The sequence below is a fragment of the Oncorhynchus mykiss genome, chromosome 5 (assembly GCF_013265735.2).
Source record: "Oncorhynchus mykiss isolate Arlee chromosome 5, USDA_OmykA_1.1, whole genome shotgun sequence".
In the NCBI taxonomy this organism is placed as follows: domain Eukaryota; kingdom Metazoa; phylum Chordata; class Actinopteri; order Salmoniformes; family Salmonidae; genus Oncorhynchus; species Oncorhynchus mykiss.
Genome location: NC_048569.1, coordinates 24,998,990 through 25,026,684, shown reverse-complemented (window position 1 = coordinate 25,026,684; position 27,695 = coordinate 24,998,990). Strand labels below are relative to the sequence as shown.

General features: G+C 41.1%; 1 protein-coding gene and 1 long non-coding RNA gene across 6 annotated transcripts in view; both read left to right on the top strand.

Annotated features, from left to right (window-relative positions):
* LOC110522839 (netrin receptor UNC5D) overlaps positions 1–27,695 on the top strand; it is a 310,274-nt gene that overhangs the window by 120,150 nt on the left and 162,429 nt on the right. The window lies entirely within an intron of this gene.
* LOC110523489 lies at positions 22,502–24,133 on the top strand. Its single transcript, XR_002473453.2, has 4 exons — positions 22,502–22,820; positions 22,926–23,022; positions 23,130–23,211; positions 23,332–24,133. It is a non-coding gene; the product is annotated as an uncharacterized LOC110523489 (long non-coding RNA).

Genomic DNA, 27,695 nt, shown 5'->3' with positions numbered 1-27,695 from the left:
CACACAGGATCACGTGCTGACACAGACCAATCACAGGCCAGCAGGCTACAAGGAGGCACCCGGTTTACTCTTTCAGGCAGGATGAAAATGATTACATCGACCATGATCCTTTGCTAGACACGGCCACTTTCACCATGATCCTTAGCAATTTTTTTGGTGCCAGTCAGTGATATGGCGTGCTTCAAATTCAATTGAATACTTCAAATTCAATTTTCACTGGGTGCAAATACACCCAGTGTATTTATGCAAATTGAGCACAGATCATTTTCTTTATTTTAACACCAAATAATATTTTCTTTACATGATACTGTGAGAACATGTATATTTGATTGCATTCTAAGGGGGGGAAAAGTGACATTTGAAAATAAATGTAATACCAGAATTCACACCAAAATCCCAGAAATTCGTATTTGTCTGAGTCAGTAAAATGTTATGTGCTATAATTGATTTAATATCTAATGGATAAAAACAAATCAAAAAGTTTTGAGTATCTTCATCTGTTGCATATATTCAAATTGTTTTTAAAACAACCTTAACAATTTTGATGACCATTGCAAGATAATTAAAGAGCTGGAGGGAGGGAGAGATGAAGTAAGGCTGTGGTAGGGAGTGGAAAGGGCAGAATGAGATGGAACGTTATAGTACATAGTAGGGATTATTTCACTATTTGAATATTATCATAAAGTTTGTTCAGATATCCTGGTATTCGAAATACATGTATTTAAAAAATGTTTTAAATGAGTTGGGAGAGAGAGACACAGTAACTACTAGCCAAGGCAACTAGCTATTTGTAGCAGCTACAATGTTATGTCATGCCATATAACAGTGCCTGTCTTGACTGGAATAGCCTAGAGGTGCTAGCTAGCGTAATTTGATTTAATCTTAGTGAAATCTCACTCCACTTGCTATATATTGAACTGCTTTGTCGCTTTGACTGGCCAACATAAACGTCAAGCCACGTCAAGCCACACACGGGAAGGCTTGGATCTTTTTATGGGGCACACACCTAATAAATACGTAGAAAACTTTTTTGTTTTATTAAATTAATCATTTCAAATGTCATGGTTATTTAAGCAATAAGGCCCGAGGGGGTGTGGCACATGGCCAATATACCACAGCTAAGGGCTGTTCTTACGCACGACGCAACGCAGAGTTCCTGGATACAGCCCTTAGCCGTAGTATACTGCCCAAATACCACAAATTCCCGGGGGGCCTTATTGCTTTTATAAACTGGTTACCAAAGTAATTAGAGCAGTAAACATAAATGTTTTGTCATACCCAGAGTCTGATATCTTGTATTTATTATCTTGTATTTAACAATGTGACATGGACATGTTCAATTTTAGAAAAAGCATTTTGTGTTAAAATAAAATTGGCCTATAATTTATTTTTATTGCTAAAATTAATACTCACACACATATTTGAATACTAACATCTGTTTGGATATTAGAATATTTGAATAACCGTGCACAACTAGTACAGTACATCGAGAGAGAGAGAGAGAGAGAGACTATGAAAGGTAACAAGCTTTGGAGAAGTACAGAGGGAGAGTTGGAGGAGAGAGAGGCAGGGGTAATGAATAGCAAATCAGCTCCTTTATAAAACTCCTGCCTTCAGTGTTCAATCAAGCCGCCCCAGATTGGCAATTTTCCTACGGCACAATGGAACAGGCCCTAGAGGAACCTCGGTCAGACCGGGAGGGATGGAGGGAGAGAGAGAGAGAGAGAAGGTGGGTGATTTGGGTGGACTGAGTGAGTCCCTCGCCAAACCTCGGCGGAGGTTGTGTGCCGTGGTCTTTCAAGCGTGGCTGATGAATATGTACCACAGGAGGTGCGGCGGTGGGGGAGATTTGCTCTTTGCCCTCCTTTTTGTTTACTCTTTATTACCTCTATTCCCTCTCCTCTGTGATGTGACAGGTAATGAAACAGCGTGCCTGGGAGCAGCGAGTTCACTTCCTAACCTGCCTGATTTGCATAGCGGGGCTTCCTCTACCCCATAGTGGCAGGAAATGGACTCTGGGGGAGGAGGAAAAGGTAGGCTGCAGGGTCGTACAGTGTCCCTGGTTGGGGTCAAGGACGTAGAGTTATTGTGTGTTCTAGACTGGACTGAGGACTTTATTGTTGCTCCAGCTATAACCCCACTTTATCCCTGGAGTCTGTCCATCACATAAACATATACACAGACTCCTATATCATCTAATAAAGTAGAGATTTACAGTCCCTTTAGAAAGTATTCATAACCCTTGACTTATTCCACATTGTTGTGCTACAGCCTGAATTGAAAATGTATTACGTTGATTTCTCTCACCCATATATATTTAATACCCTATAATGACAAAATGGGGGAGAAAAAAAAGTTTTTTATTTACATAAGTATTCACTTATGAGTCAATACTTTGTAGAAACAACTTTGGCGGCGATTACAGCTTTTAGTCGCCTTGGGGCATGTATCAGCTTTGCACATCTGGATTTGGGGATTTTGTCCCATTCTTCTTTGCAGATTTTCTCAAGCTATGTTACGTTAGATGGGGAGTGGCGGTAAACAGCCATCTTCAAGTCTGGGCTTTGGCTGTGCCACTCAAGGTCTTTCACATTCTTGTTCTGAAGACATTCCAGTGTTGATTTGGATGTATTCTTGTAGTCATTGTTCTGTTGGAACTGAAATATTTGCAGGTTCTCTTCAAGGGTTTGCCTGTATTTGGCTCCATTCATTGTTCCCTCTATCCTTACCATTCTCCCAGTCCCTGCTGCTGAAAAGCATCCCCATAGCATGATGCTGCCACAATTGGGGTTTTTGTCACCTCCCTGACCAATGTCTTTCTTGCCCGGTTGCTCGGTTTTGTCTGACGGCAACAACAACAAAAAAACAGGCTTCTGGCAAACAGTTGTGGCAAACGCTTGGCCAATTTCTCACAAATGTGTGGCAAGCAATTTTTTTCACGTGCAAATAAGTTTTGCTGCAAACTGTGGGGGTAAATTTGCGGCAACAGCTGAACTTCTGTCAAACAATTCTGGGAAACTTGTGGTGAACATTCTGCTGTTTGATGAAGATTAGCCGCAAACTCATTATGAATACGCAAATGTATCAGGTTTTTGGTTACTGTTTGTTGACAGCATTGACATGTTGTATCTACATAAACCAAATCACAACTTTAAATTAACTTACTTCTCAGAGAAAATGCTAAATGTAGTAAATATACTAAACATGTATTCCATGTCTTAAACAATAAATATAAATCCAATTCCACTTAAAACCACCAGCATGGTAAATTAAGAAAAGATTAAAATACTGGATATTTACCAAATAAATTGTTTATTTAATATTTGTATGTAGCTACAACATTTACATGAGAGAACTGTGAACACTATGGAAGTCCTTCGTTCAAAGCTTATTATTTTATTTTGGCATCATAAGAGGTAGAAATTTAGCAATGCCTAATATGGCAATTCATAATTTTCCAAAATTAATTATTGTTACACTTTAAAAAAAAATGCTGTCTTAAAAATAACACAATTTGGGTCATTTCCACAACCCAGCACTGGGTCAATATTGGCCAAACACAGCATTGGTTAATTCAACCCAGTGGGTTGGGTTGTGCTTCCAACCTAGTACCTTGGGTTGAGTGCTTGACCCAGCTGCTGGGTAAATGTAAATTAAATTGCTTGGTTAAAACAACCCAGTGAGTTTGGGGATTGACCCAGCAGCTGGGTAATTTTGTTGAATGTCAGGAGTCTTGGTGGTTCCAAACTTCTTCCATTTAAGAACGATGGATGCCACTGTGTTCTTCGGGACCTTCAATGCTGCAGAAAGTTGGTACCGTTCCCCTGATCTGTGCCTCGACACAATCCTGTCTCGGAGCTCTAGGCACAATTCCTTCAACCTCATGGCTGGGTTTTTGTCTTTCCAAATCATGTCCAATCAATAGTGGTGTAGCTTTAGAGTGAATATATTCAAGTGTTTGTGATGAAGTCAAGTCGAACGAAAAAGTCATTATGCAAAATACACAGAGAGTGCTCCACAATGATGAACTCTTCTATACTAGTGTGTTACTGGGGGATGTTATTTAAAGAGGTGAGCGCTATGATTGACAGCGGTTCTATGGCATGCACATTGAGCTCAACAGTGGTACCACGCCTTGAGAAAGCAGGTGTGCTCAAGAGTGGCTCCCTCAGTCCGACTGAAGTGGTGTTGGTTAGCTCAGGGAGGTTGAAGACCAAGCCTGTAGGTGTGTGTGAATTGAATCTGTCTGTGAATGACAGCAGTGTATCTGTCCCTGTTCTAGTAGTGGATGGCCAACGTGATGAGCTCATCCTAGGCAGCAATGTGATAAAACACCTCATCAGGGAGCTGAAGACGACCAGTGACTTCTGGGAGAAGATGTCATCATCTGAAAACAATGGAGATGACAAACGGTTCCTTTCCATCTCTCTACATTAGCTAGCAGACGGAACAGAAGTGCCAGCAAGAGTGGGCACGGTAAGGCTGAAGCGGGGGGTCACATTGGCGCCTATGCAGGAATATTTAGGGCAGTGCTGTTGTTATTGAGCCTATGAGGGCATGCTCAAGACCGAAAAACATTCTAGTGGGGAGAACAGTAGCGACATTGTGGAGCGATGGCTAGGTCCCTGTCAAAGTTATCAATTCCTCACCAAAGCCAGTAACGGTGAGACGCAATGCCAAGCTAGCGGACGTTTTTCCTTGCATGGCATTAGAGACACTTTGACACTGACTACATAGATGTCGAACCGGTCCCCCTGGTGCAGCAGGTACACAAAATGGATGACAATCCAATCTTTGACAGTGGTAGTGGAGATAGCTTGACCGTTGACAGTGCCGTCAAACCGCACAGAGTGACAAGTGAGGTGTTGCACGAGTTAGGGCTAGGTGACATTGACATTGAGTCCACTCAGTTATCGCAACAGTGTAAGGTCAGGCTAGTTCAGCTAATAGCCCGCTACGAGTCTATCTTCTCCCGGCACAAACTACATTGTGGGAAGGCTACTGGATATGTCCATGTGCTGGTTTTTGCCCCGACTGAAGAACTTGGATTGCAGCGCTTGGAGTCAGTTTTTGAGCGTCTCAAAGCCCATAGTCTGAAATTGTCTCCAAAGAAATGCCATTTCATGAAGAGGTTAGTGCGGTTCTTGGGGCATGTCATCAGTGAAGGAGGTGTGGCCACAGACCCAGAAAAAGGGAAGGCTATTGCAGGGATAACAGAAAAGGATCTCATGGAGAATAACACGGACGTGCCCTCCCAGGGGAAGATTTGGTCCTTTCTCGGAATGATAGTCTATTACCAGCAGTTCATTGAGGGGTGCTCCACCATCGCTAAGCCACTGCATGGGCTGACTACTGGGACGAAGGCACCACGCCATGGGAAAAGCAAGATGAAAAGAGGAATACATAGGAAACTCACAGCAGCAGACTGGACTGGTGAGTGCAAACAGGCCTTTAGTCAGTTGAAACAAGCTCTCCTCGATCAGGTCATGCTAGCCCACCCTGATTTTAGTAGACCTTTCTTGCTGTCTGTAGACGCATCTAGTAATGGATTAGGTGCTGTCCTCTCCCAGGTGCCAGAGGATGGGTCTGCAGCCAGACCCGTAGCATTCGCTAGCAAATCACTTACTTATGCACAGTCAAAGTGCATAAGCTTGCTAAGATTGAACCTATTTGGTTAGCTTTAGCTACCTGCAGATTCATGCTACAGCTATGACAAAATTGGGATTAATGTTACATGTCTAAACAAAAGACTACACTTCGCCAGATAATTACATGACCTATCAAGTTTGCCAGGTGTGTCTGGGGGTGATTACAACCATCTATTGTATTTCATGAACATGTGTACATGTCTAGAAAATAGTGACCCGTCCACTTAGCTAGATGTGGCTGGGGGGTGGTTATAGCATTTTCTTTCACATGACCCATCAATTTAGACAAGTGTGTCTGGGTAAGCATCATCTAATAATTATGAAATAGTTGTATCTGGACACTTTCTGTTTTTGATATTGCTACTATGCAAGTAACCACTTCACTGTACCATTTACACCTTCTGTTTCCTGGGCATGAGACAAATAAACTCAGATTTAATTTGATAACGTGTAGTGTGTGTTTACTAGAGACGGTAATGTGAAGAACATCATGAGCTGCACCAACGTCAGATTAGGATATAGGCCTAGGACTAGATAAAGTGTATTTTTTACCTGGAGTTTTTCCTTATTGTAGGCTACTAATTTTACTACTTTTAGTCTTGAAATCTTTGGTTGTTTACTACACTACTCACTCTGTTTAGCACATGGCCTCACATATGAATCCTTAAAGAGATGGGTGGGGCTAAGGCTTAGGAGGGTGTGAACAATGCTGAATGGCTATAGACAAAGAAGAGCTCTCAAGTAGGTGTACCAGAACATTCAAGGGCCATTTTCTCAAAAGTGGGGTTACACGTTTATCAACTTTCAATGCAGAATTACTTTCCCATTGTTTCTCAACTGCAGTGTATGATATACCATTTTCTAGGTCTGAATTGCTACTTTTTTCCAATGTAAAAAACACAATTTAAAATGTTGCTACATAGTGCCGAATCCAGGTGGTGGATCACAAATCAACTATCAGACAGGACCTGCAACCGCTTATTGAACATAGCTTGTTTGAGATTCCATGTGACTTTAAAAATCTTAAAGATGCATCTGAACAGTAGAAGCTTACTTCCTAAACTGGAATACATCACGATCTAGGCTATGCAAATGGATCTGGATATTCTGGCATTGACTGAAACGTGGATCTCTGTTGACATTCTGGACGCTGATATTAATATTGAGTGTTATCATGTGTTCAGAGCTGACAGACAGGGTAGAGGTGGTGGTGTGGACATTTTATAAGAAATATTCTCTCTTTACTGAAATCCATTTCCCTTGACAAAAAGTTTGTGCTACTATCTATAAGCCTTTGTCTAGGGAAAAATGTATTTCATAACGGATATAGGGGTCTATCGTCCTTCCTAACCTTTGTGCACTTGAGAAATTAACTTGTTTGTTGTCTTATTTTACCAAATCAGACGTTATTATCCTGGTTGAGCTAAATTATGATTGGGAAATGCAGGCTTTAGGCAATCAAAAAAATGTGAAAGGATCTAAGCTCTAGATATCCTTCAAAGTCAACTGATCTTATTTTAACAAATACACCAGAGAAATATGTTTCTACTAGTGTCTTCGCCCAAGACAATAGTGACCATTGCCCAGTTGTTTGTTTTAGAGACGTGAAAGTACATAAGTCTAAGCCTTGTGTCATCACAATGAGGAACTTTGAAAACTTCAGTGAACAACCTTTGATCTGTAAAATCATTTACCTTTGAAGAACTTTGGATGTTTTCAATGAGGAGACTCTCAGTTAGATAGCAAATGTTCAGTTTTTCCAAAAATATTCTTTGTGTAGGAGAAATCGCTCAGTTTTGTTCAAAACCGGAAAAAAAAAAACGAAAAAAAGAAACGAAAATTCAGTCATCAAAATGCCGAACTTTTTTCCAAATTAACTCCATAATGTCGACTGAAACATGGCAAACGTTGTTTAGAATCAATCCTCAAGGTGTTTTTCACATATCTCTTCGGTGATATATCATTCGTGGAAGTCTGCTTTCTCCTCTGAATCCCATGGAAGAATGCTTGCAGCTGAAGATTACGCACCAATTTCGACAAAGGACACCGGGCGGACACCTGGTAAATGTAGTCTCTTATGGCCAATCTTCCAATGATATGCCTACAAATACGTCACAATGCTGCAGACACCTTAGGGAAACGGAAGAAAGTGTAGGCTCGTTCCTGGCGCATTCACAGCCATATAAGGAGACAATGGAAAACAGCGCCTCAAAACTTTTGCTCACTTCCAGTTTGAAGTTTCATCTTGGTTTCGCGTGTAGCATCAGTTCTGGGGCACTCACAGACAATATCTTTGCAGATTTGGAAACGTCAGAGTGTTTTCTTTCCAAAGCTGTCAATTATATGCATAGTCGAGCATCTTTTCGTGACAAAATATTGCGCTTAAAACGGGAACGTTTTTCATCCAAAAATGAAATACTGCCCCCAGAGGTTCAAGAGGTTAAGGGTTAAAGGTAGATTGAGTGCCTGCTACACCTCGGAATGATCAGAAGTCATTCATAAAAGAGATGATGCTTGGATCAAGGCTAGGAACACAGGCTTAGGCCTGGACTGGTAAGCTTTTAAGCAACTGAGGAATCATTGTGTTTAACAAATCAGAAAGGCAGAATCTGATTTTTATGTAACTGCTCTTTCAGATTGTAATGCGAACCCAGTTGAATTCTAGAAAACAGTCAAATCCCTGAAGGTTCTACTTCCTCCTCTCTGCCACAACAAATTAATTCAGACACTGGCCTCATTAAGGAAAAAAATGCCATCATTGATGCATTTAATCACCATTCTATCTCTTTGAAATAACTTCTAAGCCTCTTCACAATGATATTGGGCTGGATGCTGCTAGGGGAAACTTGCTGAATGATCAGAGAAATGATAGTCAAAGATTTTCTTTTAGGCTATTTACAGAAAAAGAAGCCCTGGATGCTTTGCTAGCAATAAACAACATGAAATCCACAGGGGCCAACCAATTGGATCCTGGTCTGCTTAAGTGTGCATCGCCCATTATTGTTGGCTCAATAACACACATTTTTTTGTATTTCAAAAGTATGGAAATCAGCCATTCCTGCCACTCCATAAGGGTGGGCATAGTAGTGACCTTAATAATTATTTCCACATCTCAAGGCTTCCTTGTCTAGCTAAGATACATGAATCGTTGATAAATGTGCAACTTTTGCCTTCTTTATCTGATAAATATATTAACGTACTAAATCAATCAGGGTTTAGGCCTGGGCATAGCACTAGCAACCACTTTAGCTGTGATCTTGTCAATGCTTTAGACACAGATGTAATGTCCTGCTTTGTTTGTGGACCTATCAAAATCTGTTTAATGTTGATTATGCTATTTTATTGAATATGTTGTCCTCGTTACGCATGAGCTCTGATGCCTGTTCTTGGTTTCATGACTATCTTAGTGACAGAGCTCAGGCCATCGTGATGGATGGGGTTAAGTCATATTTTTTTGTAGTACATAAAGGTGTACCACAGGGGTTGGTTTTGGGAACTGTTCACCATTTATATTAACGCCATTGTTCAATCTTTTAAAAATTATGAACTTTGTGTATATGCGGATGGTACTATTATGTATGCTATTGCCCCGACCGTTGATCTGGCTGTGTCAAACCTACACAGTCAGATATTATAGCTATGCAGGAATCCTTTGCTGATTTAAAACTTGTGCTTGATACGGGCAAAACTAAATTCATGTTTTAAACATAAAAAAATCAGAAATACCTTATTTACATAAGTATTCAGACCCTTTGCTATGAGACTTGAAATTGAGCTCAGGTCCATCCTGTTTCCATTGATCATCCTTGAGATGTTTCTACAACTTGATTGGAGTCCACCTGTGGTCAATTCCATTCATTGGACATGATTTGGAAAAGCACAACTGTCCAAATAAGGTCCCACAGTTGACAGAGCTTGTCAGAGCAAAAACCAAGCCATGAGGTCAAAGGTATTGTCCGTAGAGCTCCTAGACAGGATTGTGTCGAGGCACAGATCTGGGGAACGGTACTAAAAGAATTCTGCAGCATTGACGGTCCCCAAGAACACAGTGGCCTCCATCATTCTTAAATGGAAAATGTTTGGAACCACCAAGACTCTTCCTAGAGCTGGCCGCCCGGCCAAACTGAGCAATTGGGGGAGAAGGGCCTTGGTCAGGGAGGTGACCAAGAACCCGATGGTCACTCTGACAGCGCTCCAGAGTTCCTCTGTGGAGATGGGAGAACCTTCCAGAAGGACAACCATCTCTGCAGCACTCCACCAACCAGGCCTTTATGTTAGAGTGACCAGAGGAAAGCCAATCCTCAGTAAAAGGCACATGACAGCCCGCTTGGAGTTTCCCAAAAGGCACATAAAGGACCTGCTGGTCTGATGAAACCAAGATTTAACCTGGCACCATCCCTCTGGTAAAGCATGGTGGTGGCAGCATCAGGGATGTTATTCAGTGGCAGGGACTGGAAGACGAGTCTGGATCGAGGCAAAGCTGAACTGAGCAAAGTACAGAGATCCTTGATGAAAACCTGTTCCAGAGCGCCCAGGACCTCAGACTGGGGCAAAGGTTCACCTTCCAACAGGACAACGACCCTAAGCACACACCCAAGAAAACGCAGGAGTGGCTTTGGGACAAGTCTCTGAATGTCTTTGAGTGGCGCATCCAGAGCACGGACTTGAACTCAATAGGACATCTCTGGAAAGAACTGAAAATAGCTGTGCAGCAACGCTCCCCATTCAACCTGACAGAGCTTGAGAGGATCTGCAGAGAAGAATGGAAGAAACTCCCCAAATACAAGTGTGTCACATTTGTAGCATCATACCATAGGAGACTCAAGGCTGTAGTCGCTGCCTAAGGTGCCTTATTAAAAGCTGCTTTCGCTTTGTCATTATGGGGTATTGTGTGTAGATTGATGATAAAAAAACAACAACAATTTAATACATTTTTGAATAATTCTGTAACATAACAAATGTGGAAAAAATCAAGGGGTCTGAATAATTTCCGAAGGCACTGTAGTTGTTACTGCTCGACTAAAACAATTGCGGTCGACCAACAGCCTAACAACCAAGCAATCGACCAGTAGATTAATTGGTGTCAGCCTTCATTTGCTGGAAATTTGCCACAAATTCCGAGGAAGAATCTGGGTAGTTCATATTTTTTCAATTTCCTAAAGATAGAGACCACTGTGTTCTTTGAAACTTTCAACGCTCTAAACATTGTTTTATACCTTTGTCCAGATATATACTGTATCACAATTCGATCTCAGAGATCTAAGGACAGTTCTTTGGATTTCATGGTATACTTTCTGTCCAGTTGACATGCACTGTCAACTGGACCTTATATAGACAGGTGTGTTTCTTTCTAAATTACGTCCAAACATTTTAAATTGCCACAGGTGGACTCCAAGTTGTAGTGATGTCTCAAGGAATTTGGATACACCTGAGCTCAATTTGGAGTGTCATAGTAAAGGGGTGTGAATAGTTACACTACTGTTCAAACGTTTGGGGTCACTTAGAAATGTATTTATTTCCTGTGAAATCATACATAAAATGTGTTGGAAAATGAATAGGAAATATAGTCAAGACGTTGACAAGGTTATAAATAAGGATTTTTAATAGAAATAATAATTGTTCTTCAAACTTAGCCTTCTTCAAAGATTCCTCCATTTGCAGCAAATACAGCCTTGCAGACCTTAGGCATTCTAGTTGTCAATTTGTTGAGGTAATCTGAAGAGATTCCCCCCCATGCTTCCTGAAGCACCTCCCACAAGTTGGATTGGCTTGAAGGGCAATTCTTATGTTCCATACGTTCAAGCTGCTCCCACAACAGCTCAATAGGGTTGAGATCCGGTGACTGTGCTGGCCACTCCATTATAGACACAATACCAGCTGACGGCTTCTTCCCTAAAATAGTTATTGCATAGTTTGGAGCTGTGCTTTGGGTCATTGTCCTGTTGTAAGATAAAGTTGGCTCCAATAAAGAGCCATCCACAGGGTATGGCATAGCGTTGCAAAATGGAGTGATAGCCTTCCTTCTTCAAGATCCCTTTTACTCTGTACAAATCTCCCACTTTACCACCACCAAAGCACCCCCAGACCATCACATTGCCTCCACCATGCTTGACAGATGGCGACAAGCACACCTCCAGCATTTTTACATTTTTTCTGCATCTCACGAATGTTCTTCTTTGTGATCCTAACACCTCAAACTTAGATTTGTCTGTCCATAACACTTTTTCCAATCTTCCTCTGTCCAGTTTCTGTGTTCTTTTGCCCATCTTAATCTTTTATTTTTATTGGCCAGTCTGATATATATATTTTTCTTTGCAACTCTGCCTAGAAGGCCAGCATTCCTGAGTCGCCTCTTCAATGTTGACGTTGAGACTGGTGTTTTGAAGGAACTATTTCATGAAGCTGCCAGTTGAGGACTTGAGGCGTCTGTTTCTCAAACTAGAACTAGACACTAATGTACTTGTCCTCTTGCTCAGTTGTGCACTGGGGCCTCTCACTCCTCTTTCTATTCTTGTTAGACACAGTTTACACTGTTCTATGACGGGAGTAGTACACAGCGTTGTACGAGATCTTCAGTTTCTTGGCAATTTCTCGCATGGAATAGCCTTCATTTCTCAAAACAAGAATAGACTGACAAGTTTCAGAAGAAAGTCCTTTGTTTCTGCTCATGTTGAGCCTGTAATCGAACCCACAAATACTGATGCTCCAGATGCTCAACTATTCTAAAGGCCAGTTTTATTACTTCTTTAATCAGCACAACAGTTGTCAGCTGTGCTAACATCATTGCAAAAGTTTTTTCTAATGATCAATTAGCCTTTTAAAATTATAAACTTAGATTAGCTAACACAATGTGCCTTTGGAACACAGGAGTGATGGTTGCTGATAATGGGCCTCTGTGCGTTTATGTAGATATTCCATAAAAAAATCTGTCATTTCCAGCTACAATAGTCATTTACAACATTAACAATGTCTGCATTCTGTATTTCATCTTCAATAAATGTGCAACATTTTCAGATTTTTCTTTTGTCCTTATGGGGTATATGAGTATAAAGTCAATTTAATCCATTTTGAAATCAGGCTGCAACACAACAAAATGTGGAATAAGTTGATGGGTATGAATACGTTCTGAAGACACTGTATATGCATGTGAACTCATACAATAGCCTAGCATGGAAAGTGCACTTTACACAGAAGTAAAGGAAAATTATGGCAATGACTAAAGTGGTGGTGGTGGTGGTGGTGATGATGACGATCACAACAACAGTGGTGTGGATGAGTTTCATAACCCAGCTATCAGTCCTTCCACAGATGGACGATCCCTTGAGACTACCTGCGTCTCTCTTTTGTCTGACTACAATTGGTTTTGTGGCTTGTCAAGAGAAGTTAAAATGGAAAATTGCTCATTAAAAAGTGAGCTGAGCGTGAGAGAAACACTGTCACACATAATAAATTTAGCCAGGGCTAATAGGACACTTGATCATGGCCACTTGAGCATTTATGTTATTCATTTTGCGGGGCACAGTTTCCCCTACTTCATACTGTGGTGGTTACATAAAGGAAAGAAACAAAAAAATCATGCTAATTGGCTCTGTGAATGTGCGTTGAAGTGTTCAGCCTGCATTACAAACAGAAATGTTAAATGCCTTTGTTCACCCACTAAATACAATAAGCATTCTCTCTCTCGTACACACGTACACACACACAAATCATACACAAACTATTTTACCCAATGCAGCCACTATTCAATATACAGTACAACACATACACAAGCACACATCGAGAATCTATTTCACACACACACACCCCACACACACACGGGCAGTGTGACAAGCAGTAGCGGCGACTCTCAGAGGAGGTAATTACACTTGGCAGTGGTGGATCTAACTCCAGATGGGCTTGGCAGGGCCCCACTAAAACCTGCTGAGTGTACACATCTTCCTGTACCTCACAGCATAACACACGCATGTGTGCACACACATACACACACACACACACACAAAGACCCTACAGCCCAGCCCCGAAAAACAGCAAGACTTCCCCCTGCATTAGGCCATGTGGAGATGGAAAGCAATCTGGAGCGATGTCTCCTAGCTACACAAGCTGACATGGGCAGCAGGCCAACAGAGGAGTGGAGAGAAGTACAGGGAGGTAGGGCAGGAGGAGAAGTACAGGGAGGTAGGGCAGGAGGAGAAGTACAGGGAGGTAGGGCAGGAGGAGAAGTCCTGGGAGGTAGAGCAGGAGGGAGAGAAGTACAGGGAGGTAGGGCAAGAGGAGGGGAAGTACAGGCAGGTAGGGCAGGAGGAGAAGTACAGGGAGGTAGGGCAGAAGGAGAAGTACAGGGAGGTAGGGCAGGAGGAGAAGTACAGGGAGGTAGGGCAGGAGGAGAAGTACAGGGAGGTAGGGCAGGAGGAGGAGAAGTACAGGGAGGTAGGGCAGGAGGAGGAGAAGTACAGGGAGGTAGGGCAGGAGGAAAAGTACAGGGAGGTAGGGCAGGAGGAAAAGTACAGGGAGGTAGGGCAGGAGGGGAAGTACAGGCAGGTAGGGCAGGAGGAGAAGTACAGGGAGGTAGGGCAGGAGGAGAAGTACGGGGAGGTAGGGCAGGAGGAGAAGTACAGGGAGGTAGGGCAGGAGGAGAAGTACAGGGAGGAGGAGAAGTACAGGGAGGTAGGGCAGGAGGGGAAGTACAGGGAGGTAGGGCAGGAGGAGAAGTACAGGCAGGTAGGGCAGGAGGAGGGGAAGTACAGGCAGGTAGGGCAGGAGGAGATAGAAGGAGAGAAATAGTAGGATAGAGTGCACTGCGAGGGACACCAGAATGAGAAGGAATTGAGAGTGAAATGAAGAGTAGTATCAAAGTACGTAGTTAAGAGAGCGAGAACAGGACTAGAAAGTAGGACGAGAAGGATAGTGTAGGGACATATAGAGAGAAGACAGATGGAGAGAGAATGAAGAGTAGGAGGAACAGAGGGAAGGATGAGAAAGAAGGAAAGAATATAGTTGACAGCAGGTAGTATATAAAGAGGAGGTAGGATAAGAGGGAAAAGCCAAGAATGCATTGGACCTATACAGTTAAAGTATGATGGAAAGAAAAGAAAGGGGGAATGAGTTGTTTCCCAGAAATACTACATAATTCAAGACATGACAGCATTCTGTATTGTGTAAAAAAAATAAAAAATAATAAACATACAGTACTACCAACTAGTTTAACATGACTAGCGAAGGGATAAAAGGGTTCGATAAATACTAAACAAAAATATAAACGCAACATGTAAGTTGTTGGAATAAAAGATCCCAGAAATGTTCCATACGCACTCAAAAAACATCCCATCTCTCTCTACATCCCTGTTACTAAGCATTTCTCCTTTGCCAAGATAATCCTTGTGCTGGGGGACAATAAAAGGCCACTCTAAAATGTGCAGTTTTGTCACATAACACTATGCCACAGATGTCCCAAGTTTTGAGGGAGCGTGCAATTGGCATGCTGACTGCAGGAATGTCCACCAGAGCTGTTGCCAGAGAAATGAATGTTAATTTCTCTACCATAAGCCGCCTCCGTCATTTTACAAAATTTGGCAGTATGTCCAACCAGCCTCACAACCATAGACCACACCACATGTAACCACACCAGGCCCTCCACATCTAGCTTCTTCACCTGCAGGATTGTTTGAGACCAGCCACCTGGAAAGCTGATGAAACTGTCAGAAATCGTCTTAGGGTAGCTCATCTGCATGCTCGTCGTCCTCACCAGGGAATTGACCTGACTGCAGTTCGGCATCGTAACCGACTTCAGTGGGCAAATACTCACCTTCGATGCCCACTGGCACGCTGGAGAAGTGTGCTCTTAAGGGATGAATCCTGATTTTCAACAGTACTGGGCAAATGGCAGACAGGGTGTACGGCTTTGTGTGGGTGAGCATTTGCTGATGTTGTGAACAGAGTTCCCGGTGGTGGCGGTGGGGTTATGATATGGGCAGGCATAAACTACGGACAATGAACACAATAGCATTTTATCGATGGCAATTTGACTGCACAGAGATACCGTGACGAGAGGCCTATTTTCTTGCTGTTCATCTTCCGCCATCATCTCATGTTTCAGCACAATAATGCACAGCTCCAGGTCGCAAGGTTCTGTACACAATTCCAGGAAGCTGAAAATGTCCCTGTTTTTCCATGGCCTCACCAGACGTCACCCATTGAGCATGTTTGAGATGCTCTAGATTGACGTGTACGACAGTGTGTTTCAGTTCCTGCCAATATTCAACAACTTTGCACAGCCATTGAAGAGGAATGGGACAACATACCACAGGCCACAATCAACAACCTGATCAACTCTATGTGAAGGAGATGTCGCACTGCACGAGGCAAATGGTGGTCACACCAGATACTGACTGGTTTTCTAATCCACACTCCTACCTTTTTCTAAAGGTATCTGTGACCAACAAATGCATATCGTTATTCCAAATCATGTGAAATCCATAGATTAGGGCCTAATGAATTTATTTCAGTTGACTGACTTCCATATATGAACTGTAAAATCTTTGAAATTGTTGCATGTTGCGTTTATATTTTTGTTCAGTATAGCTTTATACGCCTCCAGATTTGAGTGTATGATTGTTTGATAAATGAGGGCCTTTGTGTTGTATCCCTGATTGCCAGTAGAAAATGTGTGATTTTGTAGTCTGTCAGTGGTTGTCAGAGCTTTTCCCAAGGTTTCAGTCTGAATACCTGTTAATGTAACACTGCTGGGCATTGATGTATAGTATGTGCTCTTTGTTATCACTAATCATTTCTATATGATGTTTGGCATTATGACATGGCTTTTATTCTATTACCAACCTCTCATGGAAATAAGGGCACATTTCAAACATCTTAATGATTTATTCATGTCTTTGTGTTAGATGGACATGCCTAATTAGTTTGTATCTCTATTTTCTTTCATGTGCTGTGGACCTTTGCCATGATAATTCTGTGTTCATTTAGGTAAGAAAAGTCATTTCAACATTCTTTCTTGTTGTGTGTGTTGTCTGTGTGTCTGTGTCAATGTCTTTTTCTGTGTATTTTGATCAATATGCTTAAGTCCAGGGAGCCTTTTCAGATTTGCTTCTGGAGATATTGGATTTGAAGTTTGTTTTGTTGTGATAATGTTCCTTAATGATGTCTGTCTAACTCTGCTCTATATATACGCTCTTAACAGTGTGACTGAAGGATGAGATACCTGACCTCATTGACTTGAACACAATTACACACACTTACACTTCCAAACAGCACAGAGATAAACAGCATTTATCATTTAGTTGGAAGTGGTTATGGCCATTTCATGGCTGTACAGAACCATGCTTTAAAAACATATCAGGCATTTGAATGGCTCCTACTCATGGAATGGCTTCTGAAGAAACCCAATGCCATAGCTTCCTGAAAAACTAAAGTCAGCCAGACTATCACAACAGATCTGCCTCTTCACTGTTGCTTGTGCAGTGTCTTAAAAGGACATATGTGCAGGTGTACTCTGCACGTCTCTAACCAATCGAGGTCTGTTTAACTGTCTTTTACACTAGAGCTCTGATGATCTCTTCTCAGCAGAAGAGAACTTCACCTAATCTGCACGTTTGATTTAGTGTGTGTTGTCTTTACTGTCATAACAGAATTTCAGAAATGCTTAAGACATTTTGTAGCCATAATGATCACTGATGTGAGAGGGACAGACTTTGTTGTGGTCTTGATTAACAAGGGGAAGAATTGAGATCAGTCTTGTTCATCTGTAGTTCTGGTTATTTTGTTGCATTTATACCTTCTTGTGTACTTCATTTCTCCCCTCGAACCCTCCTTTCTGTGTTTGCCTCCATTCACCTCTCCTCCTGGTGTTGAGACCTAGTTTGCAGGCGTCATGCGGCGCCTCATCGTTTAGGCATTGGCCACGTTTGGCCACATGCAGTCGGCCTGCTTTCACTGTTCTATCAGCAGGCCCCATGCGGGCCCCACAAGGATGAACACACAGATTGCCACAGTGGGGGTCTGCAGGTTGGGAGACCTGGCTACCAGACTACGCTGGCATCCCAGCATCCTTCTCCAGATGACAGAGCACTGCAACATCAGAGTACCAACATGTTGCGATTAATGCATTAGCACTAAAATGATCTAAATGCTAATTTAGCCTCACTTTTTATTCGCTCCAGATAATAATAATATGTTGTTTGTAGGCTAATGAACATATAGGCTTGATGGATCTGTGATATGACAGCTCGGCATGGTATTACATGTCGAGTCAATAATAACAAATAGTAGCTACCTTTTGATGGGCGAGCACAGCATCAGAATATCATTAACCACAATGCCCTGCCCCGTATTTGTCGAGTTAGTTTGCATTATTCACTATGTATTAATTTTACAAAATGTGCCCAGAACAAAGTATTTTCTGTGGTTGAATTATTAAGCACACTGTTTTTTTTCCAACACGGAGGGACACATTTTTTTTCAAGATAAAGATTTTTAAAAGCAAGGACATTTATAACAATTCTTACTCTTGTGGCAACTAGAGTAGTCGAGGGATCCAATTCCATGTCGAAAGCTAACTTGAAGATCAAAGCTGTGACTTTATTTCAAGTTTTTGAAAACAATGAAAGAACATTTAATCAAAATGTATTGGTTGAGTACACCGTTTAGCAGATGTTATAGCGGGTGCAGCTAAATGCTTGTGTTATTAGCGCCTAACAGTGCTGTAAAATGTCAAACAATATACAAATAATCAAAACTAATATCGAAATCAAGAAATGTCCGAACGAATCCAATTAACAACCCAAATAACACTGTATCAGTTATCCAAAATCTATGCGTATATACACCGAAAAAATATCCCAAAAATAGTAGATATATTAGAGTGAGCTACAGTATGTCAAGAATCCAATATAGAAATATGTGGTGTGTGTAAACAGTGTAACAAAAGTGGAATGTACAGTAGTAAATATATTAGAATGAGCTACAGTGGGGCAAAAAAGTATTTAGTCAGCCACCAATTGTGCAAATTCTCCCACTTAAAAATATGAGAGAGGCCTGTAATTTTCATCATAGGTACACTTCAACTATGACAGACAAAATGAGAAAAAAAATCAATAAAATCACATTGTAGGATTTTTAATGAATTTATTTTCAAATTATGGTGGAAAATAAGTATTTGGTCAATAACAAAAGTGTATCTCAATACTTTGTTATATACCCTTTGTTGGAAAAACGAAACCCTCAGGGTTTCTATGGCGCTGTATGACGTGACGTCGGGAGTAGGCTAAATGATCGGAGGATTCTAAATTGTCTGCCTTCACAAGACAACTTTGTTCCAATATTTCTGTAAATCAGTTATATTTATTCCCATAGTAATTTGTTATGAATCCATAACTAAATCAACATCTGCATTTTAAGAGTAATTTTTATAATTATTTTATTAACCAAATGTGTTTATTTGTTTATTAGGCTACTGAGCAGTCTACAATAAATAATGTAGTAAACATGGGAAAGTGCCTAATTCCTTACATAAGGGGGAGCAGGCCTTGTCTGTACTACAGAATGCAGGGCATCGGGAGACCGGTGTTATTTCATAGTTGTGATGTCTTCACTATTATTCTACAATGTAGAAAATAGTAAAATAAAGAAAAATCCTGAAATGAGTAGGTGTCCAAACTTTTGACTGGTACTTGCTTAATTCATTTGATTAATATTACGGTGTTTCTACTCCATGAAAAATGAAAAACCCTCTGGGTTTCTGTTAGAATGGAACGGAAAATATGGCGCTGTTCAATGTGACGGTAGGCAGTACAGTCCTGGGTTATTTAGCTAAAGAATCCCTGTGTTGTGCGGAGAACCCCGACAGGGAGGAAGGAGTAGGCTGTATTTGTTCTTAACTTATTCCATATGTGTTATTTCATAGTTGTGATGTCTTCACAACACAGTTGTGATGTCTGCTACAGAATTAGACATTAGACATTACTCAACACTAGTGAGTATATTTTTTTCAATGACCTGACTCTCTGCCAATAATTACATTTAGAGGATTGGAGGTCTCTATATTAATATCTAAGGGGCATTTTCTGTTAGGATCTGTGAGAATATCTGAGAATATCTAAGGAGGAGTGGTTTGTTTTCATTTAATCTAGAGTGAGCGAGAACAAGGCAATTCTTGAACATGGGGTGAGACATTCTCACTAATTTGTAAATAAAGCCAGTACAACGTGACGGTCGTGAGTAGGCAACATAATTGGAGGATTCCTAATTGTTTGCCTTCATTCGACATTTCTCAACGGTAGTGAGACTCATTTCACCTATGGTAGGCCTACAGTATATCGAAAAATATTTTTTTCAATGACGTTACTCCTCGCCGATAATTACATTTGAGGATTGGACAACTCTAAATGAATATCTAAGTGGCATTTTCCGGTACATATTCTCACAGATCCTAAGGGGCTTTTATATCATTCTAAATTAATTAATAATAATCACTTTGTTTAAAAAGTAAAAATATTTTGGAGATTTCGTTTTCATTTGACCTTGAGTGAGCAAGAAAAAGGCAAAAAAGCAGACATCACTTGCTTATATTCAGTCAACACACAATATCATGGTATATTTGAACAAGTAATTCATTATGGATCCATAACTAAATAAACATCAGCATTTTGAAAGGGAATTTTTATCATTATTTTATTAATGAAAGCATAAAGATGCTGATGAAGAAATACAGTTCTGTACAGTATATGCTTTTACATATGGATAATAAAGCATTTTAAGCATTTTGAAGATATAAGCCGTCATTTCAACGCGTCATTCTCCACCTGACTCTCCACCAATGCCACCTGACTCTCCGCTGATGAGGAGTGACTCTCCGCCAATACCGCCTGGCTCTGGACCAATGCATCAGCTGTCGCCCATATCTCTGCCCTCAGAGAATGTTTTTCTTTCTGATGGTCTGCCTTCAATGATTCGATCTCGGTCTTCAAAGTTTGAATCTCACCCATGAGCACCTTCATCAGATGACCAGAATGGTACCGCCCTGAGCCCCCATCGATTACAGTGGCCTATGATAGAAACAGTAGATCAATAAAGAATTAAAAGTGACTCTAACACACCAATGCTGCATACACATTTTAAGAATCTAGCTTAACTAACCGCTTTCTTGGCAACCATGTGTTTGTTCGGTGCGGCCCGTTGTCCAGCCCTTTGTCCACTGATCTCCACGGATGGGTGTTGGCATGGTTGTAAGTGCTGCAAAAACACTTATGTTTTTAGTACACAATTATTGTTTTTATTATACAGTAGGCCTACACATTGATAGGCTATATACCTTCTCTTTTTTATATATAACATGCTCTGAAACCGAAATACCTTTTAGTTTTGGTGATCCTCTCAGCTCCGGATCATTTAAGTCCTCTAGTGGTTACAGTCCTAACCCTGGAACGGGTAGCACCATAGAAATAAGCAGGTGGTTACAGTCCTAACCCTGGAACGGGTAGCACCATAGAAAGAAGCTGGTGGTTACAGTCCTAACCCTGGAACGGATAGCACCATAGAAAGAAGCTGGTGGTTACAGTCCTAACCCTGGAACGGGTAGCACCATAGAAAGAAGCTGGTGGTTACAGTCCTAACCCTGGAACGGGTAGCACCATAGAAAGAAGCTGGTGGTTACAGTCCTAACCCTGGAACTAGTAGCACCATAGAAAGAAGCTGGTGGTTACAGTCCTAACCCTGGAACGTGTAGCACCATAGAAAGAAGCTGGTGGTTACAGTCCTAACCCTGGAACGGGTAGCACCATAGAAAGAAGCTAGTGGTTACAGTCCTAACCCTGGAACGGGTAGCACCATAGAAAGAAGCTGGTGGTTACAGTCCTAACCCTGGAACGTGTAGCACCATAGAAAGAAGCTAGTGGTTACAGTCCTAACCCTGGAACGGGTAGCACCATAGAAAGAAGCTGGTGGTTACAGTCCTAACCCTGGAATGTGTAGCACCATAGAAAGAAGCTAGTGGTTACAGTCCTAACCCTGGAACGGGTAGCACCATAGAAAGAAGCTGGTGGTTACAGTCCTAACCCTGGAACGGGTAGCACCATAGAAAGAAGCTGGTGGTTACAGTCCTAACCCTGGAACGGGTAGCACCATAGAAAGAAGCTGGTGGTTACAGTCCTAACCCTGGAACGGGTAGCACCATGGAAAGAAGCTTGTTTGATGAAAACAATGTCAATTTTATCTGTTCTCTTTGGTTGCAATGTGATTTTTTTATTTTTATTAACAGCTGGTTTTTGAATGGTAACTGTGTTAAGGGTGGAGTTTTGGGCAGGGTGAGAAAAGGTGTGACTTTCAGGTTACAATAGGCTATAAGTATACAGCAGATTGCCAATTGTCCTCACTTTGATTGTACTGTAGCACCATGACCAGGATCTCTATTAATTTAAATGAGCAGATTAGGGCTTTCAGGAGGAACGAAAAATCTACTGGATGCATTTCATAAATACTGTCACGGACAGTGCTAATTGCAAAAACTGTTTTACACCGAACTTGAAAGTCCAGGAAAATTAACAGGTACAGTAGGCTACGAAACTTTAATGTAGGCCTAATAATGCTACAAATAATGCTTAAATAAATTGACTGCTGGTCTTTACTGTATGCTGCACATTTTCACATTGTATTTCATTTCCAGCGAGACTATTCAAGCCATTGACTCACTGATGAATGAAGATGACGAGCGATCAGCAAAGGCAATCTGTAATTTGCTGGCATCACGGCACGAAATCAACATCGCTCTAATTACAGTAAGAAGACAGTTGAAGAAACTTGGGTGGACTTACGGAAAGGCTTGGTAAGAAATGTTTTAAATATATATATATATTATTATTATTATTAATTTTTTTAATGATCAGAACATTAACCTGTGTGTTAAAGTGTGTTCGCTTGTTTTGTACTGTTCTGTAGTTTCGACCCAATGATTCATCTGACAAACAAAAAACTTTGCGTTCTGCAGGCCTAGGCATGGATCAAAGCTGGCGAGACATTCAATAACGTCATATTCACAGACTAATCAACCGTGGCCCTTGAGCAATTTGCTAAAAAAAAAATAAAGACGACCAAGCAAGTATCCACTCAAACTCCATGTGTGGGGGGCAATTTTTTGCCAGGGAACAGGCCCATATTTGATTTTTCATGGTAAATTTGGCTATTTACAAAGCAAAAGGTTCATCAAATATTGTAGCCTACACCTCACAGACTGCTATGTGTTCCACAATAATTCACTCTTGCCTCCTTTTTCAGGAATCAAGGCTCGAGATTTCTTTGAGGAAGAAATCATTGAGATATGCTGGACCCTATGTCAGAGAGGTGTTTCTGGGTACACATCGTTTCTTTCAAGGTAGGATTATAGCAATATTTAGTTACGTTTAGGTCTATTTACGTGTATAGTTCTATTATTGTACCTAATTTGGGCTGTTAAGCTAAATGTCTTTCTTTCTTTTCCAGATGCAGACAATGACCCACAACACACTGCCGCCCAGGTTTGTATTGCAAATAAGGGCATAAACTGGGTCAAGACGCCAGCAGAGTAAGTAGACCTTTATGTAGCAAAATAAAGGTTCAATAAAAATAAATAAATAAAAGACCTACAACACCTTCTGTAGGCCTACAGTACATCTACAAATATTTGTTTCATCTCTACATGTAGGTCTCCGGATTTAAACCCCATCTAACTTGTTTGGCATCAACTGAAAACACTCATTCGTAACTCTGCCAAGCCGACAAGCAAAGATGAACTGGTCGAGGCCATCAAGATGTTTTGGCGCTAGAAATTGAAGATGTAACAATGCAACAAATACATTGATCATCTCAGCAAGGTTTTACCTGTGGTCGTAGTTTGTTGTTTATAGTTTGTAGTTTATATAAACATCCACATTTGAATGTATTTTTTCTAATTATTTTATTAAAAAAAGAACAAAGATGTTGCTGAATAAGTACTGTACTGCTGTTCTGAGTTAGAAATGTAACACTTTAGAGTACTTAAGCGTTGAATACATTGCAAGTTTGGGGATTTTCACAACAGTAGCCGGGTTATAAAAAGCATATTGTCCTGCTAATAGGAAACATTTGCATGATGGGCTTCACCTGCTACAGTTGTGAAAAACAAGTGTTTGAAAACCTGTTTTCAAAATGCCTCCAGTTGTAAATAAAAACACAGCGTCTTGTTTACATTCTGTATTGTGTTACACATCATTTGTATCTACCTTTCCAATTACTTGTATAGTTTGGGATTTAGAAATGTGCACTTTTAATTATTAGTTCCATTGTTTAGATCGAATGTGCAGACTTTTTTTCTTTAAATGATTGTTCTATGTAGGATGCTGCATTTTAGACCAGTTGCAATTATAAGTAGGCCTAATAAAGCCTCGTAGCCTACCTCAGCAGGTTAAGTTATATTATATAGGTCAAGGCTCCAAAGAAATAGACTCCAATTAAGCCCTCTTGTTGTTTGTAAAGTCAAATTAAAATGAAGATTATTGTTGAAATTAATTGCTTGTCTGGTGTAGGTTTTCTACATCTGTTGGTGTGCAACACTTGCATAACAAGCTAGCTATATTTTCAGCACCAGCCTGTGATACAGACTGAATTCAAACATATATATATATTTATTTAATTTTCAAAACATGAACCGTGTCTAGGTAGATACGTGTTTAGGTAGATGTGGAAAGATAGACACAAATGAGGGGGGGGGGGGGGGGTCACACCTAACACCTTTCCCCTTTCCAAATGTTAAAGATTCCAATAGATAAAGTATTTTTACGGCCCCAACCCCAATTAATAAATTTGGGCACAGTCGATAGTGTGCTGGATTTAGGGCTAGAATGTTAGAGGGTTCGAAACCTGCTCCCTGCTTGTTTCATTACATTATTATGCCGGTCTCAGAGCAAACAGCCTGGTTAGTTACTCCCATCTGGTTCCTCGCTCTCTTCCACGTGTCATTTAGCACGCTTGTGGGCGTGAATGTACTGTTTTTTTATTCTGTATATATGAATTACAAAATTATGTTTCTAGTCTATTGCATAGTTACAATGTGTAATCATTGATGTCCCAGGAGCAGGAGTGGTAAACACTGTTGAAGTGTATAATTGTAATATATACATGCAGACACAGCAGCATTCACAGAATGGAGTTTGATACACCTGGTATTGGATATGACAGAAAAACTTTTGTAAATTAACTTTATGACAAAAAAATGCACAATTGTTTGTCTCTACAGTAACTAACACATTCCTCTCAATTGTAATTTTTTTGCCTGACTCATTATGACGTTATAACTACTTACATTTGCCTCCCTGTAATGTTTTGTCAGCCATCTTTGCTGAAGAAAGCCACCAGGGAGGGGTGGCTCTGTCTCTAATCCGTCATTTGGAACCACTCGATATGATTGCTCTAACTCCCCCTTGTGGTGGTCTGGAGCAATGAAGCCGTGACGCTGGGTACCTCTAAGTCCCGCAGTATAAGCTCGCAACTTTCAAAGGAGGAACCACTGTACATATGTAGAAGTTTGTGTGGGTCTTAGGGGCCATGCCGACTTTCTTCAGCTGCCTGAGATTGAAGAGGCGCATATGTGCCTTCTTCACCATTGTGTCGATTTGCACACCAAGGAACTTGAAGCTGGAGGGGATATGGTCCTTGACTTGCCTCTCAAAGTCCTTTTGTTAGGTTCTAATTTTCAGAGTAAAAACCTCAATGGACACTATGAATGCTTAACCAAATGTAATTCTTCCCAGGTGATCATTACAACTGCATTAGGCAACGACATTTCACAAAATAACTGATATTTAACACTTCCTCCTAGTCCGAGCCTCCTCCTACACATCTGAACAGCCAATGCATCTTTGTTGCTAGACAGAACCATCTGTTCTTCCTCACTTCATCTGACCTGACCTCTACCCCAAAGTGCTAACTTCTCCCCAACTCACGGCTGTCATGGTGCCTGGTACCAGACTGTGTCTCTTCTCCTCCCAGAGGATCCCTCCCATAGGATCCCTGATGGCTAACAATAACATATCCTGACATAATGTAAATGTTATACATTCCCCTTTCTCCCTCAGTGACATGAATAAGTATATTTCCTATTCTCAGAACCCAACACCTTCATGATGACAGAAGTAATTTAGTTCAGTTACCTTAGCATGCTTGGGTACAGGAACAATGGTGAACATCTTGAAGCATGTGGGGACAACAGATTTGAGATAGGGAGAGTTTGAATATGCCCTTAAACACTCCAGCCAGCTGGTCTGCTCATGCTCTGAGGACGCGGCTTGGGATGCCATCCAGGCTGGCAGCCTTGGGAGAGTCAATACGATTGACAGTCTTACTCACATCGGCCACAGAGATCGAGAGCCAACAATCCTCCTGAGCAGCGGGGGCCCACAACGGCGGATCAATGTTGTTTTTCTCGAAGCGAGCAAAAAAGGTGTTTAGCTTGTCTGGAAGTGATGTGTCAGTGTTTTCCCTTTATTATCCGTGATTTGTATACATTCCCCCATGGGGGAATGTATAATGTTCTCAGCCCATACAGCCGTGAGGATAACGGAATAAAAGTTTCTCGGGAGATAATGGGGTCGACATTTTATCGTCAGAAACTCCAGATAGGGTGAACAGAATTACAGAAGCTTTTTCGACATTTCTGTGGTCACACCAAGAGTTGTTGATCATGAATCGTACCCCTCCTCCTTTGCTTTTCCATGATGCTTTTGTCCTATCCCACCATCCGATGGAAAATCCAGCGGGTTAAATGGCTGGGTTGAGTACCAATGGTGTAAGCAACGTCTCAACAAAGCAGACGACATTGCAGTCTCTCACATCTTGTTGAAAGGAGGTTCTCAATCATCCAGCTTATTGTCCATTGACTGAACATTGTCTAGCAAGATACTGGGAAGCGGGAGGCGATTTGCCTGTCTTCTCAGCCTTACTTGCAAGTTGGATGTCCTGCCCCATCTATGCTGTTGTCTCTTGGGAAAAACACTGGGTAGGATAAACAGAGCGAAGTAGAAGTGTCCAGGTCAGGAAAATCAAAATGTAATTAGGTAACCAATGACCTAATGTACAAAGTGCTTGGCGATCATAAGAAATAATAGCAAAGTTTAAAAAAATAACACAAAAAAAGCTGCAAAGTTGTCTTGGAGCGGGCGACAAGACTATTGTCTCTATTGGCGCCATGAGAGTGAGACCAGAGAAAAGGTAATCAGTGAAGAGTATTTCTAAAGTGATCCCTCAGATAAAGGGATAGATTCTTTAGAGAGAGACTTTGGCTTTCCAGCCCTGGCCTGAAAAACATTTTAAAAAATCATCTCTAAATATTGTCGTATTTGTACTATTAATTCCAGCTTTTCAGTGAGACATCACCGCCTAGGTGGCGGAATCTGGGATAATCCATAGTCACTCCAGCAACACTGCAATTAACAGTAACTGCCACAGTTTGAAGTTCGGGAGGTAATTATTATTGTGAATTATGTTGAAATGGTGAAATCACAGCGGTGGGTTTCTTTGATAACATCTCATAATGGTCTCTATTAAATCAATGGGGTTTGTGAACATAATGTTCTCAGCCGGTCTCCGGGTTCTATGAGCTTTCACTACAGGGTCTCTGCGTTTTAATGTTTATGAAAAGATGCCGTCTTCCAAATATAGACTGATGTATAACCGGAGAAGATCAAAAATAATAAACTGGCTAACAAGTGTGCTTTTAGTGTCCTATGCTACTGTACAGGGTCAGAGATGATGCATTGTATTACACCGTTGTGTACAGATACAGAACGTACAGACTTTTAGGCAAGAATGCGAGCCAAAGGCTTAATTGACGCAGGGAGGTGAAAATGACACTTTAATTGCCTTTTATGAGTGTCTTGAATGACTAGGTGGAATTGTGAGTGATGTGTGAAGTGCTTCTTTGGAAGCATTTAAAGCCATCAAACTCTACACTGGAATGATCAAGTGGCAGACGAGATGTCTACAGGTTAATTAACATCATCATGACTCCTCTTAATTGAGTTTGAGAGCTGCTTT